The 22,478-nt window shown below is 44.6% G+C and overlaps 1 protein-coding gene and 1 pseudogene across 2 annotated transcripts in view; one reads left to right on the top strand and one right to left on the bottom strand.

Moving 5' to 3' along the window:
• LOC126235944 (uncharacterized) overlaps nt 1-22,478 on the bottom strand; it is a 336,591-nt gene that overhangs the window by 129,172 nt on the left and 184,941 nt on the right. The gene's annotated exons all lie outside the window — the stretch shown is intronic.
• Nucleotides 17,525-17,642, top strand: LOC126238221 (5S ribosomal RNA; annotated as a pseudogene).

The following is a 22,478-nucleotide window of genomic DNA, read 5'->3' as shown; positions in this document are numbered from 1 at the left end:
GACGTGCCTCTCCAATGGGAACCAAAACATTTGATTGCAAAGTCATAGGTCAACCGATTCTTCCCCAGGAAAACACGTCTGATATATTCTATACGACACTGGTGACGGTATGTGCGTCACATGACAGGAATATGTTGTCGACCCACCTAACTTGTACACTTGGCGAATGGGTAAAAAGATTCTTCTACATTGCCCGATTTAGGTTTTCTTGTGGATGTGATAATCACTCCCAAAAAAGTGATGAAAACATAAGAGTTTGTCACATAAACTGCAACAAATCAATGCAACAGTTTCACAGTCACACAGTTTTCCCTGTGCTCTGTCAAAACATGTTTTTAACGTTTTCAAAATTTTCCGTGTGTAGACCGTCAAATCCTGCATATGTCCAAGCAAATCTGAACATGTCCTGGAATTTTGGAGAGCGAAGTTTATTTTGTATGAGTGCCTGATCTTTGATAATTGTCTGAAAATAACCAATTAAAACTTTTTACTCGAGGGAGGACTTGAACCAAGGATCTCTCATCCCGCAGCTGCTCACGCTAACCACGGGACCACGACAAACTGTGAGCTCTCCGTGTCCTTGATGTTGCATATGTTGCGCATGGAGTACTCAGGTTTTATATTTTGATTATTTTTTTCAGAGTTCCACACAACTTCTTCCCGTTTTCTCGATTGATCTGTGTTCAGGTTTTCAAGGCCTATCCACTGTGCCAACTTATAACTAAATCTGAGGGGGGTGCAATGGGGAGGTTTCCTTGTAAGATGTACTCACCGCTATGCGCTGTACGATGAGTTACGGAACATAATGTGTAGGTATAGTGTAATGGTTACACTAAATGTCTTGCAAATGTCCCTCACACAGATCTAGAGGTCCATCAGTAGAGTAATCATTCATCTTTTATCTGAGAAAGTCGCTATTAAAAGTGTGTGAGTCGGTGCCAGACCACTTTGGAGTGTGTCGGCGGCGGCCGGCGCCGTGGTGTCGGGTTTCCCGGATCCCAGCCCAGCCCAGCCCAGCCCTCCGCAGGCTGCGCTCCGCTCCTCGTGTCCTTCCAGCAGCGCGGCAGATGCTCGGCGGACGTCAGGCGGGCCGTGGAATGCCGCCGCCTCATCTCTTCACACCGCTCTGTTCCCCCTGTTCTGTGACGCAGTAGCCTTGCGCAAGGACACCAGCCTAGCAGGAGCTGGCTCCGCACCTCGCAGCCGCCAGAAAACCACAGCGCGTGGTGCTTGCAAGCTCGTCTCCCTGCCTCTGGCATTTCACTAGATTAACGATAATTTTTCCCTACAACTATGTCAATACACTGAAGCGCCAAAGAAACTGGGATAGGCATTCGTGTTCAAATGCAGAGATGTGTCTACAGGCAACGGCTATATAAGACAACAAGTGGCTGCCGCAGTTGTTCGATCGGCTACAATGGCAGGTTATCAAAATTTAACTGAGTTTGAAATTGGTGTTAATAGTCGGCTCACGAGCAGTGGGGCACAGCATCTCCGAGGTAGCGATGAAGTGAGCATTTTCCCGTACGACCATTTCAAAAGTGTACGGTGAATATCAGGAATCCGGTAAAACATCAAGTCTCAGACATCGCTGAGGCCGGAAGAAGATCCTGCAAGAACGGGACCGTGATGGCTGAAGAGAACAGTTCAACGAGACAGAAGTGCAACCTTTCCGCTATCTGCAGCAGGTTTCGATTTCATTGCTGGGCCATCAACAAGTATCAGCGTGCGAACCATCCAACGAAACATCATGGGTATGGGCTTTCAGAACCGAAGGTCACTCGTGTAACCTTTTTGGCTGCACGACACAAAGCTTTACGCCTCGCCTGGGCCCGTCAACACCGACATTGGACTGTTGATGACTCGAAACATGTTGGCTGGTCGGACGAGTCTCGTTTCAAATTGTATCGAGCAAATGGGCGTGTACGGCCTATGGCGATAACCTCATGAATCATGGACCCTACATGTCAGCAGGTGACTGTTCAAGCTGGTGGAGGCTCTGTAATGGTCTGGTGCGTGTGCAGTTGGAGTGATATGGGACCCCTGATTCGTCTAGATTCGACTTTGACAGGTGACATGTACGTAAGCATCCTGTCTGATCACCTGCATCCATTCATGTCCATTGTACGTTCCTACGGACTTGAGCAATTCCAGTAGCACAATGTGATACCCCACAGTCTAGAATAGCTACAGAGTTGCTCCAGGACCACTCTTCTGAGTTTAAACACTTCCACTGGCCACCAGACTACCCAGACAATGAACATTATTGAGCATATCTGAAATGCCTTGCAACGTGCTGTTCAGAAGAGGTCTCCACCCCTTCGTACTCTTGCGGATTTATGGACAGCCGTGCCGGATTCATGGTGTCAGTTCCCTCCAGCACTATTTCAGACATTAGTCGCGTCCATGCCAAGTCGTGCTGCGGCACTGCTGCGTGCAGGTGGGGGCTCTACACAATATTAGGTAGGCGTGCCAGTTTCTTTGGCTCTTCAGTGTATACACAAAATGATAGCCCTATGTTTGTACACGAGCGACTTCCTAGTCGCAATGGGCTACTCACGGTGGATGCCCGCATGACTTGCCAGTAAATATAGCATTGTCATTACTGATCAGTCGTGTAATTCTAAATTCTTGAGTAGACGGACGATTGCACTTATGCGGAAACGATCTCCACGAACTTCGTTTTCTTTCAGCTATATGTCGAGACATTAGACGCTTGGTTGTGCTGCTGTTGGACTTAGAGAACTCGACTAGTTGGTCTTCAGCAATTGTCGGTAAATTTCCTTCAGTAAAATATTACTAAAGTGAAATCACGTATTTTTCAGAAAGGGAACGGACAAAAAACGCCGTAGTAGCGTTGATCGTTGTACATCATGCATAGCATAAAGAAAACAGAAATTTTTGAGAACATGTCTCTTGGAGAATAACGCTTTTTTTCACGAGGTGCATTCAAGTTCTAAGGCCTCCGATTTTTTTTCTAATTAACTACTCATCCGAAATCGATGAAACTGGCGTTACTTCTCGACGTAATCGCCCTGCAGATGTACACATTTTTCACAACGATGACGCCATGATTCCATGGTAGCGGCGAAGGCTTCTTTAGGAGTCTGTTTTGACTACTGGAAAATCGCTGAGGCAATAGCAGCACAGCTAGTGAATGTGCGGCCACGGAGAGTGTCTTTCATTGCTGGAAAAAGCCAAAAGTCACTAGGAGCCAGGTCAGGTGAGTAGGGAGCATAAGGAACCACTTCAAAGTTGTTATCACGAAGAAACTGTTGCGTAACGTTAGCTCGATGTGTGGGTGCGTTGTCTTGGTGAAACAGCACACGCGCAGCCCTTTCCGGACGTTTTTGTTGCAGTGCAGGAAGGAATTCGTTCTTCAAAACATTTTCGTAGGATGCGCCTGTTACCGTAGTGCCCTTTGGAACGCAATGGGTAAGGATTACGCCCTCGCTGTCCCAGAACATGGACACCATCATTTTTTCAGCACTGGCGGTTACCCGAAATTTTTTTGGTGGCGGTGAATCTGTGTGCTTCCATTGAGCTGACTGGCGCTTTGTTTCTAGATTGAAAAATGGCATCCACGTCTCATCCATTGTCACAACCGACGAAAAGAAAGTCCCATTCATGCTGTCGTTGCGCGTCAACATTGCTTGGCAACATGTCACACGGGCAGCCATGTGGCCGTCCGTCAGCATTCGTGGCACCCACCTGGATGACACTTTTCGCATTTTCGGGTCGTCATGCAGGATTGTGTGCACAGAAACCACAGAAATGCCAACTCTGGAGGCGATCTGTTTACAGAAATGCCAACTCTGGAGGCGATCTGTTTAACAGTCATTCGGCGATCCCCCAAAACAATTCTCTCCCCTTTCTCGATCATGTCGTCAGACCGGCTTGTGCGAGCCCAAGGTTGTTTCGGTTTGTTGTCACACGATGTTCTGCCTTCATTAAACTGTCGCACCCACGAACGCACTTTCGACACATCCATAACTCCATCACCACATGTCTCCTTCAACTGTCGATGAATTTCAATTGGTTTCACACCACGCAAACTCAGAAAACGAATGATTGCACGCTGTTCAAGTAAGGAAAACGTCGCCATTTTAAGTATTTAAAACAGTTCTCATTCTCGCCGCTGGCGATAAAATTCCATCTGCCGTACGGTGCTGCCATCTCTGGGACGTATTGACAATGAACGCGGCCTCATTTTTAAAACAATGCGCATGTTTCTACGTCTTTCCAGTCCGGAGAAAAAAAATCGGAGGCCTTAGAACTTGAATGCACCTCGTACTTAAGAATGATCAGTAACAACTGCAAGAGACTTCTTTTTTTATGAGCTTACCAGTTTCGGTCTGTTTTAGGCCATCTTTACCACCATGAAGGTAGACGGTGGCGATGAAAGGAGCAGGCGGTGCCTCCACGAACGCTAGCTGGCGGGTTTATATCGATAGCAGGTCGGTGATCATAATGTTCTGGATGATCAGTTTAGGTATGAAACTGTGGTGAGTTTTTGTGAGTTACGGTTATTTCGTGAGAATTGCTCAGTTTTTCGATTTGTTGTTGTTCCTAGGGCTAATATTAGTCTTGTTTGTTCTTTTTCTGCATTTGCTTTCACTATTCAATGGACCACATCATTCATTTTCTGGTCGTCTTCTCCAGTAGGTATCCTTTCCGAATATGCCCAGTTTCTTTTCATTCTGTCTGATCTTATTTATCGTTCTTCATCTGTAAGTATACTTTTTTATTGCTTGTTGATTGTTTATTTTTGGTTTAAATCTTATTTTTTATATTTTCGAGTTTCTTTAATTTTGTATTTTGCTTTGCAAATCGTCTCGGGGTAATTCTAGCCCTTTCATATTCTCACTGATATCCTTTATCCATACCACTTGTTGTTTCAAGTTCCAAAGTTTCTGTATAATTTTTCTTGGTGATCTGGTTTCTGGTGTCCTCATAATGTGACCGAAAAAAAAGAGATATTTTTTTCGTATTGTATATGGGATCGGCACCAGTTCACTGCACACCACTTCATTTGGCGAAATCTGCCACTACTCATCTTTTTTATATTTCTTATTTACACGTGTTACATTTAGGTTTTTGTGATTCCAAATTTTCTGGATGACTTTGAAAAGAGTTTCACATCCGCATGTCACATCCGGCTGAAAATCCGTTTTATAATTTTTTAATTTAGATTGACAGACTTTTTTATTGCTTGTAGACCATGTTAAATTTTGAGCTTTTATCATTTTGTTCCTTCTTTCTTGCCACGCAGATTTCTTTTTTAAGTTGTATGTTATAATTTCTCTTAGGTATTTAAAATGTATTACTATGCTTACTGTCCTGTTATTTACTGTTATGTGGTTGATTGCGAGCGGATCTACTTTCATTAACTCTGTAATTTCCAATGATATATGGAGTCCTATTTTCGCGCTATATTTTGCAGGCTTGCTACTTGATTTCTGGCTCCTAGAATGTTATTAGCAAGTAACATCAAGTCATCTGCGAATCCCAAGCGGAGGCCGGAGTGGCCGAGCGGTTCTGGGCGCTACAGTCTGGAACCGCGCGACTGCTACAGTAGCAGTTTCTAATCCTGCCTTGGACATGGATGTGTGTGATGTCCTTAGGTTAGTTAGGTTTAAGTAGTTCTAAGTCTAGGGGACTGATGACCTCAGAAGTTAAGTCCTTAGTGCTCAGAGCCATTTGAACCATTTTGAATCCCAAGCAATTCATTTGATCTTTCTTGATTCCAATTCTTATATTCATAGGATATTCCATGTACCCTCATCTCGTACTCGAGTGCACAGTTGAAAAGTAATGGCGATAAATCATCTCCCTGTCTTAAGCCTGTTTAAGTCTAAATGACTCAGATATTTCTCCTCTGAACTTTATTTTCGAAATGGTGTTTGTTAGAGTTAAGATTATCGTTTTTATTAATTTGGGATGGAGACCGAAATTACTTTGTTCGCTATAACGCCCTGTGCAGGTTCAGAGCCGCTGAGTTAGCTGCATCACGGAGGTGTTCGCGCCTGGGCGCAGCCTCCCACCGTGAAAGCGCGTGGCTCGGCCCGCCGTGCACCCTTCCTCCTGGTGCAGACCGTCCAGGTTCTGAGCAGCCGCACGGCAACAGCGCCTGGTGGCCGCAGCAGACGGCGCAGGTAGGTTAAGGACCCACTCGCCAAACCTGGCCGCCGCCGCCGCCGCTGCTGCCCACACTACAGGTGACACCTCGGGCGTATCGCCTTCTTTTGTCACTCTCTCATCTGGTCAGACGCCAACAGTAAAATACCGGGTGATCAAAAAGTCAGTATAAATTTGAAAACTTAATAAACCGCGGAATAATATAGATAGAGAGGTACAAATTGACACAAATGTTTGGAATGACATGGGGTTTTATTAGAACAAAAAAAAAAAAAAATAACAAAGTTCACAAAATGTCCGACAGATCTCTTGCGCTCGTCGTTTGGTGATGATCGTGTGCTCAGCCGCCACTTTCGTCATGTTTGGCCTCCCAGGTCCCCAGACCTCAGTCCGTGCGATTATTGGCTTTGGGGTTACCCGAAGTCGCAAATGTATAGTGATCGACCGACATCTCTAGGGTTGCTGAAAGACAACATCCGACGCCAATGCCTCACCATAACTCCGGACATGCTTTACAGTGCTGTTCACAACATTATTCCTCGACTACAACTATTGTTGAGGTATGATGGTGGACATCTTGAGCATTTCCTGTAAAGAACACCATCTTTGCTTTGTCTTACTTTGTTATGCTAATTATTGCTATTCTGATCAGATGAAGCGCCATCTCTCGGTATTTTCTTGAACTTTTGTATTTTTTTTTTGGTTCTAATAATACTCCATGTCATTCCAAGCATGTGTGTCAATTTGTACCTCTCTATCTACATTATTCTGTGATTTATTCAGTTTTCAAATTTATACTGACTTTTTGATCACGCGGTTTAATAGAGGTTGTGTCACGTTTTTGGGGGTGGTTTTCGTGCGTGGGATGTGGTCCTCTTAGAGGGGGGGGGGGCGTAGGACGTTAAAAATGAAAAAAAATTCGATTTTTCAAAAATATGCCTATTTTGTAGCGCACATCTTCCTGAATAGTTCGATGTATAAAACAAGGAAGTTGGCTTGAAAATTAACGCCCAAAAAACTAAAGGCATTAAATGAAGCAACAAGTTTACTGTTACCAGTCACCGTTTTATTTGTTTCCACGACGCTTTTCAAAGGTTTAAACCTCCATCATCGGGTTGAATAAATAAAACGGTGACTGCTAGCAGTAAACTTGTTCTTTCATTTAATGTCAATAACAGTCACGGTAAAGCCTAACCTAAAATGTTCGCATTTAAAACTAAAGACATGCGGGCAAATGATAAAAGCACTGCAGAGCTTAAGCTTGGCAGCCAGATAATTGAAAAGGTGGATCAGCGTTGCTACCAAGGAAGCATGATTACACCAGGTGGCGGTGCAACAGAGGACATTAACAGCAGCATCAACAAAGCAAGAGGAGCTTTTACAACCCAACGCTGCACCTGGAGATCGAAGGAAATATCACTGAGGACCAAATTGCGGATATTTGAAAGTAATGTAAAATCTGTGCTTCTTTATGGATGTGAAACATGGAAAGAGACAAAACAGTTAATCCACAAGCTGCAGACATTCAGTAACATATGCCTGAGGAACATCCTGGGGATACAGTGGCCAAATGTCATCTCTAACGAAACTCTGTGGGAAAGAACAAACCAGAAGCCAATTGAGCTGCAAATCAGAAGCAAGAAGTGGAGATGGTTAGGACATACTCTTAGAAGACCAAATGGACATATTGCGAGAGAAGCACTTGACTGGATCCCGCAAGGACGACGGAGACGACGCAGGCCCAAAATGTCATGGAGACGGTCAGTTGAAGCAGAAGGCCATCAGCAAGGAATAGGATGGGAAGAAATGAAGATACTAGCAGAAGACAGAACAAGATGGCGATCGTTTGTTGCAGCCCTATGCTCCACATAAGGAGTTGAAGGAATTAATAATAACGTGTACCAATATGCAGCGCCATACCCCTTCGCACAGCATTCTTTTGTCATACGTAAGTGTATCTCGCTCTGTAGAACTCCAATGCTAATATCTGCGCCAGAGATTGTCATATGTGAAACAAAGGACTATTGATATCGATACTTTCTCTGCTGCTATCGACGTGCATTCTTTTGATCGCTGATTTTGTTTGTTCTCTGTTTTGAAAGGCTTGCGGTGTGGTGTTATGAATTTCGAAACGATTTTCATTTGGCTGCTTCGTTTTGGGTTCGTTTGTGCCATATTATCGCACGAGATACCTAGAATTCGTTGCTTCAACCGTAAACAAAGTCACCATGTGAACTTGTTAGGGTTTCCGTTGTGACTGTGGTTACATTTTCTTATTAGTTTAACTCTACATGTTGCTCACTGAACAGTACGCGTTGACAAACTGCTTTTTGCATTAACTGTTTTTATTGCATTGTGACTGATTTTTTAGTTTCTTTGTATAGTGTGCGTCATATTCGAGCCGTTAGCTCTTTGTGTCTGAACACAAACTTTGCCTGGAAAGAAATCGAGAACCAGTAAGTTTCTGTGGTCCTTAACAAGGACATCGAGATTACGGCGATTATGTTCCCATTCGAGTAAACAGTTGTGCACCACGTAGGCATTTACTGTTAAAAATTCCGAGAGAGAACGTTTCTAGAAGAGCAATGTGGCATATTAGTCCCTCCCATACAAGTCTCGCGAAATGACCGCGACGAGAAAACCGGAGAAAGTAGAGCCCATACGGAGATTTAGTCACAGTCCTACGTTCCATGCTGTATTGTCAACTGGAACGTGGAATGCTGGACGTTATCGTAGTACACCGGTTTGAAGAGGAATGAGCATCTCTAAAACGGGCAATCACAGAAGTTGAACAGACAAATAGAGTTACAAGGAAGGTAGCTGCGAAGAAACCGTTCAGATCCAGAAGAAATACTCCAACTGACGGGCGAAAGTCTTAAGTACAAACGTGTTCGGGGAAAGACATAAAGACAGCAATACAGGTATAAGTCACTTAGGAATGAAATATGTAGCAGGTGCATGAAAGCCAAGGCGAAATGGCTGCCGGTAAAATGCGAGGGCGTCGGAAAATAATATTTCATCAAATGGCTCTAAGCACTATGGGACTTAACATCTGAGGTCATCAGTCCCCTAGAACTTAGAACTACTTAAACCTGACTAACCTAAGGACATCACACACATCCATGCCCGAGGCAGGATTCGAACCTGCGACCGGAGCGGTCGCGCGGTTCCAGACTGTAGCGCCTAGAACCGCTCAGCCACCCTGGCCGGCAAAATATTTCATCGGAAGGACTGATGCAGCGTATAGAAAAGTCAAAACAACATTCAGTGAAATTAAAAGCAATTTATTTCCACTGATAAACGCAGCGATAGTCTCGTTTGCAGTCAAAATTACTAGATTTCAGGTCCGTCTGTTACGCAAACAGTTTTTTTTTTATGTATAGGTAAACCCAAAATGTTTCGGCGGCTTTGTGCCATCGTCAGTGCCTTACTCTTTATTCGGTTCTGTAAAACGCAAACATGTTTTACGTAATAATTATTCTAACGAAATAAGGCCTAGAACTGATTTTGTCTGTTATTATCTTAATTTTCTAAAAGCGTTTGACACAGGTTTGAATTTCTAAAGCATACGGGGAAGTGGCGACCAAACGACTATTGAAGTTAATTTGTAGAATCTAATCAAATGGCTCTGAGAACTATGGGACTTAACATCGGAGGTCATCAGTCCCCTAGAACTTACAACTACTTAAACCTAACTAACCTAAGGACATCACACACATCCATGCCCGCGGCAGGATTCGAACCTGCGACCATAGCGGTCGCGCGGTACCAGACTGAAGCGCCTAGAATCGCTCGGCCACACCGGCCGGCAGAATCTAAGAGTTTAGTTACATATCATCAGACTTACGGAAAAATATCATCCACATAATTCCGAAGATAGCAATGATAGATAAGTGCGAGAACTGTCGTGCTATCAGCGTTGCATCTCATGCATCCTAGTTACTAACAAGAATAATATAAAGAAGATTTAGAAAAGAAAATCGGATAAAGGCACCGGAGAGGCAGTTTTGACGTTTGGGCTTTATAACGGAAACAAGACTTAAGAAAAATAAACAAGACACGTTCATAGGTTTTGTCGACCTGGTAAAAGCGTTTCGACAATGTACAGTGGTGCAAGACATTCCAAATTCTGAGAAAAATAGGAGTAAGCTGTAGGTAAAGACGGGTAATATACATTATGTACAAGAATCAAGAGGGAAAGATAATAGAATACCAAGAACGAAGTTCACGGATTGAAAAGTGTGTAAGGCTAGGATGTAGTCTTTCGCCCCTACTATTAAATCTGTTCATCTGAGAAGCAATGGAAGGAATAAAAGAGACGTCCTGATGTCGGACTAAATGTCAGGGGGAAAGTATACGATTGCTAATATTCGCTGATGACGTTGCTGTCCTAAGTCAAAGGGAGGATGAGTATTTCAGTACATACCAAGTGGAATGAGCAGTCTTGTGAGCACAGAATATCGGTTATGAGTAAACCGAAGAAAGTAACGAGAAGTTGTGGAAAAGAGATTAGCGGTAAAGTCAAAGTCAAAATTTGGGGACCAGGATGTAGATGCAGTGAAGGAATTCTATTACATTGGAAGCAAAATAACACATGACGGAGGAATCGACGAGGACATTGTATCAAGTAAAGACCTTAATTTGACGAAGAAATTTCTGGTAAAGTACGTTTAGAGAAAACGAAGCGTTTGAGATGTGAGTGCTGCAGGAAGATGTTTAAAATTAGGTGGACTGATGAGACAGGGAATGAGGAAGTTCTCCGCAGAATCAGTGAGTATATGGAATACACACTAACAAGAAGAAGGAATAGGATCGTAGAGCATTTGTTAACCCTTTGAGTAACATCGAGACGTATGTGTCTCACTACAGGTTATCAGAATTCTTATAATTACAGACAGCAGCTGTAGGTTGTGCTGTCTTCAAGTTTCATTGTTAACCTTCGTCTTCGTATTGATATATCGAATTAGTACGCACCAGCAGATAGAAAACGCAACTGCCAGATTCGCAACGCGGGCTGCCTTCGGAGACACCATGGGTTCAACGACTTGCACCCATCAATTGCATCAATTGACGCTTGCCACATCACAAACAAAGCTTGCGTTGTCCACTGACGTGTATCTGTTTACAGTATGTCTTGTAGTTTTTGCACACTTGTCTTCTGAAACCTGGAGGTACTTACGAATAATCCTGTATGGGCTACACCTCCCCCCCCCCCCCCCCAATCGCCCCTAACCGACACCCCCGGGTTTTCTCGGAGGTGTCGCCCTAACCCACTTGGAAAAAGAAACGACAGGGAATTGTTTTTTCATATTGTTACTTCTGACCAATACATTACTTAAAATAAGCATACATTAATGATTTTGAAATAATAATGTCGTGTGACTAGGGCCTCCCGTCGGGTAGACCGTTCGCCGGGTGCAAGTCTTTCGATTTGACGCCACTTTGGCGACTTGCGCGTCGATGGGGATGAAATGATGATGATTAGTACAACACAACAGCCAGTCCCTGAGCGGAGAAAATCTCCGATTCAGCAGGGAATCGAACCCGAGCCCTTAGGATTGACATTCTGTCGCGCTAACCACTCAGCTACTGGGGGCGGACATTTTGAAATAAAATTGGTAGTCAACATTGTTAAGTAGTTACATAAATGAAAACATCATTGTAAATGTAATAATATGAATGCGATATAAGTTTTTTATGAAGTAAGCAAGCAAAATGAAACAGTGTAAATACACAACAGAAACAGATCTCGCATATTACACAATTATACAAAATTAATGTGTCTACTACTTAAAAAAGTTGTAGATTTATTCTACAAAAATGTTTTTACGAGATTAATAGTAGGTTAGTGATGTCTTGTTATTTCTCCTACAGTTATGTAGGATCAGATTACATTGAGGCAAGATATTGTTCCGAATCTATGCATAATCTGTTTACTAACTAATTTAATTGTATTAGTTGTTATGTAACCTAACAAAACCGAGCGAGGTGGCGCAGTGGTTAGCACACCGGACTCGCATTCGGGAGGGTGACGGTTCAATCCCGCGTCCGGCCATCCTGCTTTTCTGTGATTTCCCTAAATCGCTCCAGGCAAATGCCGGGATGGTTCCTTTGAAAGGGTACGGACAACTTCCTTCCCTGTCCGATGAGACCGATGACCTCGCTGTTTGGTCTCCTCCCCCAAACAACCCATCCCAACCCTAACCTAACAAACGCTGGACTTGGGATGTTCAATTCCAATTCCACTTGTCCAGGTGATGTGGGTGAAGATATACCCACATCTACTCTTTCCTGTCTCCTTTTATTCTCTTCTTAAATTATACCATAAATTTATAATTTCCTTCTTCCAAATTCCTGTATTTTTCTTTAAGAAATCTTTCATTTACTTACAGCAGTTATATGCTGTAAGTCAATGAAAGATAACACCAAAGTGCAGACAGAAGAACTCCATGCAGTCCCACCCCCCACGTGGTGCTGCATGAGCAACAGTGCCTCAAATGCGTAGCACAATTTTGCTGCGCGGTAGTAGCCTTGGGTATTGGTTAAGAGATCTGTGTGGAGCACTAATGCCTGTATAAATAATAAGATGTCAGGCCCTAATAGTTGTGACGCAGATCGAAAAAAGAACAAAAAAATCAGTCAGAAGGTTAAGGCATAAGGCACTAGCATCCATTGTGCGTAGAGGGAGCAGTAGGGCATAAAAACTGTAGGGAAGGGCAGAGATTGGACTACATCCAAACAATAATTGAGACGCAAACGCAAGAGATACTCTGAAATGAAGAGGCTGGCCCATGAGAGGAATTTTTTTCAGATATTTTCGGTAATCTAGTGGCAAGCTGCACTGTTTTCCCGGTTCTTATTCCTCCTCGGTGCTTAATTAGCACGTAAAGCTATTGGGCGTTCGCAAGCAGTTTCTCAGCCGTTACACAGACGCTCGCTGACCAGCTGTTCATTAGAAGGGAGCACCAACTCTGTAGCAACGACGGCCAACAAGTGGCGCCGACCACTCGCACGAAATGACGTACTCCACTCAGGCTTGCGATCTGGGCGCGATTTAAGAGAACCGGTTTCGGCGTCCTGCCGGAAGTCGCACGGCCTTTCTTTGTGCCTCTGGCGAGACCTCCATTAGTAGCACCTGATACCGGCTCTCTCATGACACACTGACGTCTTCGCAAGGGCCACATTGTGTGCTCAACACTTGCTTTGTTAACCTGATCGACCCTTGTCATAACGTTTCTCTTAATCCATCAAAGTCCCATAAGCCACTTTTGTATTTGTTTTTGTTTTTTTTGTTTTTGGGTCATGAGTCTTCTGACTGGTTTGATGCGGCCCGCCACAAATTCCTCTCCTGTGTCACTCTATTCATCTCAGAGTAGCACTTACAACCTACGTCCTTAACTATTAGCGGGATGTATTCCAATATCTGTCTTCCTCTACAGTTTTTGTCTTCTACAGCTCCCTCTAGTACCAAGGAAGTCATTCTCTCGTGTCTTAACAGATGTCCTATCATCCTGTGCCTTCTCCTTACCAGTGTTTTCCAAATATTCCATTCCTCTCCGATTCTGCGCAGAACCTCCTCATTCCTTACCTTGTCAGTCCATCTAATTTTCAACATTCGTCTGCAGCACCACATCTCAAATGCTTCGATTCTCTTCTCTTGCGATTTTCCCACAGTCCATGTTTCACTACCGTTCAATACTGTGCTCGAAACGTACATTATCAGAAATTTATTCCTCAAATTAAGGCCTATGTTTGATACTACTAGGCTTCTCTTGGCCAGGACTACCCTTTTTTGCCAGTGCTAGTCTGATTTTGACGTCCTCCTTTCTCTATCCGTGATTGGTTATTTTGCTGCCTAGGTAACAAAATTCCTTAACGTCGTGTTCTTCGTGACCATCAATGCTGATGTTAAGTTTCTCGCTGTTCTCATTTCTGCTACTTCTCATTACTTTCATCTTTCTTCGATTTACTCTCTGTTCATTCCATTCAGCAGATCATGAAATTCTTCACTTTCATTCAGGATAGCAATGTCATCAGCGAATCGTGTGATCGACATCCTTTCACGTTAAATTCTAATTCCAGTCATGAACCTTACTTTCATTTCCATCATTGCGTCTTCGATGTACATATTGAACATAATAGCTAAAGACTACATTCGTGTCCTACACCCTTTCTAATCCGAGCTCGTCGTTCTTGGTTGTCCACTCTTATTATTCCCTCTTGGCTCTTGTACATATTGTATATTACCCGTCCCATCCTATAGCTTACCCCTATTTTTCTCAGACTTTCGAACATCTTGCACCATTTTACATTGTCTCGAACGCTTTTTCCGGGTTCACAAAACCTATGAACGTGTCTTGATTTTTCTTTACTCTTGCTTCCATTATCAGTCGCAACGGCAGAAATGCATCTCTGGTGCGTTTGCCTGTCCTAAAGCCAAACTGAACGTCATGTACGAGTAACACATCCTGAATTTTCTTTTATAGATTGTATATTATTCTTGCCAGTAACTTGGATGCAAGAGCTCTTAAGCTGTTTGTGCGATAAGTCTCGAAGTTGTCAGCTCTTGCAGTCTTCGGAATTGTGTTGACGATATTTCTCCGAAAGTCAGATGGTATGTCGCCAGAGTCATACATTCTACACACAAACCAGTTCCCCCAATGACTTTAGAAATTCTGACGGAATGTTAACTATCCATTCTGCCTTATTTGTTCTTAAGTCCTGCAAAGCTCTCTTAAATTCTGGTTCTCATACTGGATCCCCTATTTCCTCTAAAACGACTCCTGTATCTTCTTCTGTCACATAAGACAAATCTTCCCCCTCGTAGAGGCCTTCAATGTACTCTTTCCGCTCTTTCCTACCCGCCCACTCCTCTACATTTAAGCTACCTATAATATTTCGCAAATTGCCTACGCGGACGTATGCTGCTGATACACTAATAGTGCTGCCAGTTCGCAAAAAGGGAGGGAGATCAGCGTTTAGCGTCATGTCAACTAAGACGTCATAATGTAGATGTAGATGTAAGGAGATAGTTGCAGAAATTTTACGAGAAACGTGAAGGTTTGAGAGTTTTCTCTAACTGAATTACGAAACAGCTCTGCACGATGTTCCGTAGTTTATTTGTAAACATAACAACGCAATTTTCGATTCAAAACTGCCTATAAAAGCGATACATACTGCCGAAAGTAAGTACGTTACACTGTGTCGCCTGCTTTAGCCCGAATATGGCGGCCCCATAGGGAACATTGGTGTCCAGGCCATGGAGGTAAAACTAAGAGGAGTTGTCATGACATCACAAACTTGAATCCCACCCAAGTGAAGATCCGCCATGTTAGCTACCCCAAAACATTCGCTTCTGGTGTTTCGATTCCGTGTAGTCGTGAAGTGTTTTGATAGAAAATGCAGGCTTGCGTCGCTTACGGGTGTACTAATCGTTCTGGCTGTAGTCTAAAGTTTAAACAAATCATATTTCATACTTAAGTGGACTTATTTAAGCGCTATTTTCTTATATATACTTGAAATTTTGATGCACTGTTAAGTTTTACAGTATGGTTTTATTTGTGTGATTTTACTTTAGATTGCCTATCAATCCAACGCGAAGAGCTCTCTGGAGGTGAGCAATACACTTGGTTTTCATAGTTTGGTTATTCCCTAGTAACTGAAAACTCCTGGCAAGAAATATCCTGGAAATGGGGGCTAATGTTGTAAAATGCAATAATTTAATATAAAAGTCATCTAACTACATGTAGTTAATTAAATCTTCAGTCAAATGTGTGGAACACCTGTTACAGTGGTTAAATTAGAAGTACTTAAAGGGTTACATATTTGTTACAGCAAAGTTCCCTATCTAAGTCCAGGCTATTTAGATCATTACATTAATCACAGTGTTGTCGTGTTACCCTGTAAACTGCTGTTATTTGTCACACTGAATGTCATTTGGTAGGTAAATTTTGAAAACAAAGCAGATGTGTAAGCTACAATGGGCCTGACAATCTTAATTTAGTTCTTTTCCTTCTTAATTTAACGAATCGTTCATTTTGTTGACATGACAGCTGGCTTGTTTATATCATCCCTGCATACATCTATGGGACACGAAATGAAATAAGGTAAGTTTCTTGCAAGCTTGAACATTTAAAATTTGCATTTGACTTGAAAATGCAACGAATACAAATCGGTGCCTCTAAACTATCAATCATTGCTTTTGCAGTTCCGGCTTTATCAATTATCGACACAAACACAATGAAAGTGAATAGAAATGGATTACAAAAGCACGCTTTGCATGGCACATACTTCTCTTCTCGGTTATTCGAAATGTATAAACAAAGAGTACTGAGGCCAGAAGCGTCATATTTCCGTGTCGTATTACTGTATCGAATACGCATTTAAGACCAGAAAAACGCTTGAAGTTGCGTTCCTTATGCTGTGTTTTTCACTAAAACAGTGTAACATTTACTATATAAAACAAATATCGCGTGCACACGACAGAAATAACGAACAAGAAGCAATTGTAAACACTCGTCTGCTAATGTTTTGGGGGATCCAAGATGGCGACAGGCCCCGCCCACTGGCTTCAAAACAACGTACAGCGTTAAGTCTGTAGCGCCATCTCCCCTTATCCTACCTCCATGGTGTAGGCCGTTCTGTATCGGCCCTGCGTTTCATAAAAATCGACGGGAGTGTCGCGACTGGACACTCGACGACGAAACAAAGGCAGTCGTGTTGTGGTAAGAGGCGGAGGTGTTTGTCAACAGGGCCAGCCCGCGCCACGGTCGGCGCGTGGCGCAACGAGGTGCGGCAGAGATCCGGCCGCGGGACGGGCAGCTTAGCATACAATGCCCACCAGCCACTCCATTCTTACACTGCCTGCTGCCTGCCATTCATGTGTTCGCCACACTAGTCCCAGGCCAGTCCACTCCGGGCTCCAGAGGTCTGCGTGCTAGTCTAGTTATCGTGGCGCGGAAACTGGGCTCGGGAATTCTCACATCGGTTGCACAGTCTGTGTAGGGGGTGGACAAATAATACGGAAACACCGGTGAGGCGCATGCTCGAACATAAATGCAGATACTAGCCAAGCCTGTGGTTGCGCTGTTCTATTTGAACAGATGCGGTACCTGTGCAACGCCCTCAACGCTTTGCAAGTGTCAGTTGTCAGAACACTGTTCTGTTCAAAATGGCTCTGAGCTCCATGGGACTTAACTTCTGAGGTCATCAGTCCCCTAGAACTTAGAACTACTTAAACCTAACTAACCTAAGGACATTACACACATCCATGCCCGAGGCAGGATTCGAACCTGCGACCGTAGCGGTCGCGCGGTTCCAGACTGTAGCGCCTAGAACCGCTCGGCCACTTCGGCCGGCAACACTGTTCTGTATATTTGTAGGAGCTGTCAACGGCCTTGCCGCAGTGGTAACACCGGTTCTCGTCAGATCACCTAAGTTAAGCGCTGTCGGGCTCGGCTAGCACTTGGATGGGTGACCATCCGGTCTGCCGAGCGCTGCTGGCAAGCGGGGTGCACTCAGCCCTTGTGAGGCAAACTGAGGAGCTACTTGATTGAGAAGCAGCGGCTCCGGTCTCGGAAACTGACATACGGCTGGTAGAGCGGTGTGTTGACCACATGCCCCTCCATATCCGCATCCAGTGACGCCTATGAGCTGAGGATGACACGGCGGCCGGTCGGTACCGTCGGGCCTTCGTGGTCTGTTCGGGAGGAGTTTAGTTTTATGTAGCAGCTATGTGAATTCGAACATAGGTGGTGCTCTTATGGTCGGTGCCTCCGTAACCAAGGTAACCGAACCGTTTTGTGTGCAATGCGTCGAAGATTTATACCGCAAATCGTCCACAAACTATTCGCTGTTCTGCAATGGCACTGTGCTTTTCTACTGCTGAATATGCTTCTCCAGTCTGGTACAGGTCATCTCATGCCAGACAAGTAGACATTGCACTCAACAAAACCTGCAGATTGATCACAGGTTGCTTAAGACCTACCCCAACTGATAAGCCCTACTGCCTGGCTGGAATAGCGCCACCATGGGTACGCACAACAGTGGCTGCCAACAAGGAGAGACTGAAAGTGGAACATGACAGTGCCCATCCACTGCACGGACATAATGCACCACAGCAACGGCTGAGATCGCGAAAGAGTTTCCTGAGAACATCCGAGAAGCTCACCATTTCATCAGAGAAGGCAACGCTGGAGTTATGGAAGATGTCGACGCCTCACCTGCAGACGCCAGAAGCTGAAGAACTACCACCTGCACACAACGAGAGCTGGCCGGTGTGGAAATCTTTAAACAGATTACGATCAGGAGATGGACGATCCAGAGACAACCCGAAGAGATGGGGCTTCATAACAGAAGATACGTCCTGTGATTGTGGACAAGAACAAACCACAAGCCACGTGCTCCATTGCCTTTTGTGCCCTACATCCTGCACGAAGATTGATCTCCTGCAAGCCACTCCAAGCGCCTTGGAGGTTGCAAAGTACTGGGCACATGTAATATAAATACAATTATTGATGTGTATGGCTACTGTAAATTTGTATGTTTCTGACTCGAGAATAATAATACCGCAAACAGTGAAAGCGGAATAACATCAGCTGCTGAGTCACAAAGGGGACAAAAGAGTGGGCTGAATGTTTGTGACACACAGTCATCGAGGAAGACTGAGACGAAAAATAAGAGTATGACAGCTGCAGAAGTCAGTGGAAAACTGAGAGCCTCACTCGCGAACTCTGTCAGCACCAAAAGAACACGAAGGGAGCTCCCCAAGCAGGGAACTGGAGGGCGAGCTGGAAATCGAGAACTACTAAGTAGTAAGGCAAATGCCCCCAAAAGGAAAACGTGATGTCGAAGGCGTAAAATGTTGACTCTGGGGTAATGGAAGAAAGTCATTTGATCGGATGAGTCTTGTTTTACGCTCTTTCCAATTTGTGGTCGAGTTTACGTCCCTAGAGTGACTGTGGTGATGGTTCGGTGAAAATTTGGCCAGCCATATCGTGCTGTTTCATGGGCCCGATGGGTACTCTGCAAAGTCGCGGTACTGCCAATTATTATATGACCCCTTCTGCTGTTCGGGTCCACCCCGTGGAACAGTGTTTGTTCCCCAATGGTGATCCTGTGTTCCAAAACGACACGGCTCCTGCTCACGCAGCTCACATTGTCGAGACTGGTTTTGTGACCATGAGGAAGAATTGTCGTATCTCTCCTGATCACTACAGCCACCAGATCTGAATATATTGGGCCTATGTGGCCTACTTTGGAGAGAGGGGTGCATAATCGCTATCGACCTCCATTATTGTTACCTGAACTTGCCACTATTTTGCTGGAAGAATGGTACAAGACTACCTCGACAGCAATAAAGCACCCGTATTTAGCCATTCCGAGACAAGTGGAAGATTTTTTTGAAACTCAACGGCTTTCCTACACAGTATCAGGCATGGTGATGTGTTTTTAGTGTTTCCGTATTTCTGTCCACATGTTCTACATAGCTTCCATAACGAAATTCCGTCTCTGATAGAAAATCCAAAGAAATTCTGGACATGTATTAAATATGTGACTCTTCAAGCTTTCCCGGCGGATGTGTTGGAAATAGTTAGTCTTCACGGGTTTGCCGCCGGATCACGTTGTGCAAATTCCAGAATATTTCCTCGGAGCAACTGTCCGACATCCTGGGGCCCTGCAGTCATGGACTGTGCGGCTGGTCCCGGCGGAGGTTCGAGTCCTCCCTCGGGCATGGGTGTGTGTGTTTGTCCTTAGGATAATTTAGGTTAAGTAGTGTGTAAGCTTAGGGACTGATGACCTTAGCAGTTAAGTCCCGCCGGCCGAAGTGGCCGTGCGGTTAAAGGCGCTGCAGTCTGGAACCGCAAGACCGCTACGGTCGCAGGTTCGAATCCTGCCTCGGGCATGGATGTTTGTGATGTCCTTAGGTTAGTTAGGTTTAACTAGTTCTAAGTTCTAGGGGACTAATGACCTCAGCCGTTGAGTCCCATAGTGCTCAGAGCCATTTTTTTTAGTTAAGTCCCATAAGATTTCACACACATTTTTTTTGTCCGACATCTTCAGGTGGTTCAACCTAGCTCGTGGCTAGGTACGACTGACGGTATACGCACACCGATGCCCCGTTTTTAGAACACGCGCGCGAAGAATCTGCAGCCGCGGAAATTGCGCATGCGCAGTGATTTGCTATATTCAGACTCCCTCTGCCGAAAATCGCAGAGCGGCTTTCCTGGGCGTGCGCTTTACGCTGCGTTTGTCAAAAGTGCGGCCAGACGTTACTCGCCAAAGGTCGTACTAGGCCAATGTTATGTCGGGCTTGTTATCGAAGAATCTTGATTTTCGCGTCGTGATTTAATAGCAGCCAATGCAGGATTCCAGGCTTTGCTCAATTTAAATCCCGTATCCTTGTTGATGAGATTATTGGCTGTACGGATATGTATTGCTTCCTTAATGACGCAGTCCCGGAAAGATGATGCCGGGGATAAAACTTTGATCTTTTCATAAATCCTGCGATGTCCTGTATTCAGGCAGTGTTCCGCAGTTGCCGACTTTTCCGGTTGACGAAGGCGTGTATGACGCTGATGTTCATCGCAGCGTTCTCGTACCGTGCGGCATGTCTGGCCTACATACGCTGCCCCACACTGACAAGGAATCTTGTACACACCACATTTCCTCAGTCCAAGGTCATCCTTAACCGAACCCAACAGGTTTCTCAGTTTTGCAGGTGGTTGAAAAACACTCTTAAATACATTTATTAAATACATCAGCCACAGATCAATGCCTTAACTGTGCGATAGGAATAGTGAAGTTACTGACGACAACGTCATGAAAGCAGAATTACCAAACACGATTTTCCGAAATTCATTCACCATAATAGATCAGCAAATATTTCAAAATTCGAATCGAGAACGGTTACCAACATGAGCAGTTTTGAAGAAAATACCATCGGTGCAGTCAAACAATCTAAATCACATAATATAGGCAAGTCTTCTGGTCCAAATTGTATACCAATCAATTTCTTTTCGGAGTACATTAATGAAATGGCTCCTTCTTTGGCAATCATACACAATAGCTCGCTCATAGAAATATTCATAACTAATGATTGTAAACTTGCACAGATCGCACCAATACACACGAAAGAAACATAAGTAATCCGCTGAATTATAGACCCATGCGACTGTGTTCAATTCGTATTAGGATTTTGGAACATGCATTGAGTTCATACGTTATGAAACAGCTCGAAGAAAACGATATATTGACACGCAACCAGCACGGATTCGGAAAATATCATTCTTATGAAACACAAATGGCATTTTATTCACACGAAGTAATGAGTGCTGTCAACAGGTTATTTCACGTTGATTCTGGATATTGGCACTAGCAGGGAGCTGACGTCAGAGCTGGTCCCACAGATGTTATATTGGTGAGAGATCTCGGGATCTCGCCGGCCACGACAGAACCTCAACATAAGAGGTAACACGTGAGAACGCAGAATGTCTGTGGCCGTTTTGCCGTCAGAGTCACTGCAGTCAATACCAGCCGTGACGTGAAGTCATACCCGTTGCTCCACCACACCATGACTCCAGGGGCAACACTGACGTGCCTCTCCAAAACATTTGCAGAATGCGACCTCTCACCAGGACGCCGCCATCCTCGCCGCCGATGGTCATCCGATGTTCTGCAGAATCGCAATTCGTTGCTGAACGTAACGCGACGCCATTTATCAGCTGTCCATGCTCCTCAGTCGCAGCATCATCCCAAACGCAGCGGTTTGTGTTGTGGTGTCAGATGCAGCCTGCGCATTGGATGGTAATTTCCTAGTCCGGATGCTGCTAGTCTCCGACCAATGGTACAGTAAGATACAGAATCTTACAGGCAGTCCAGTCCATTACTTTCTTAGACTTTCTCAGCGATTCGGTATCATCTCGTGTAACCGGGTGTACTGCCGATGGTCTGCGTCATCCCAACACACTATTTCGACGTCGTAACTCGGGGCCTTCATCAGGTGTTTCCAGCGACTGGTCGACAAGCTGACCGTGCCTGGTGTTCCCTACGTCGTACGCGCCCGCTGGGGAACACCAGACACCGCTCAGCCATAAGTAATAAACTTCAGAGTACCCCTGCCATTCATCAAGTTCTTCTCGTCCTACCTAGAAGACAGAAGCTTTGCGGTCAAAGTCGACGATTCACATTCAACCACGGAGCGAGGTGGCGCAGTGGTAGCACACTGGACTCGCATTCGGGAGGACGAAGGTTCAATCCCGCGTCCGGCCATCCTGATTTAGGTTTTCTGTGATTTCCCTAAATCGCTCCAGACAAATGCTGGGATGGTTCCTTTGAAAGGG

This window comes from Schistocerca nitens, chromosome 2 (genome assembly GCF_023898315.1).
Source record: "Schistocerca nitens isolate TAMUIC-IGC-003100 chromosome 2, iqSchNite1.1, whole genome shotgun sequence".
Taxonomy (NCBI): Eukaryota; Metazoa; Arthropoda; class Insecta; order Orthoptera; family Acrididae; genus Schistocerca; species Schistocerca nitens.
This window is presented reverse-complemented; position numbering and strand designations above follow the sequence as displayed.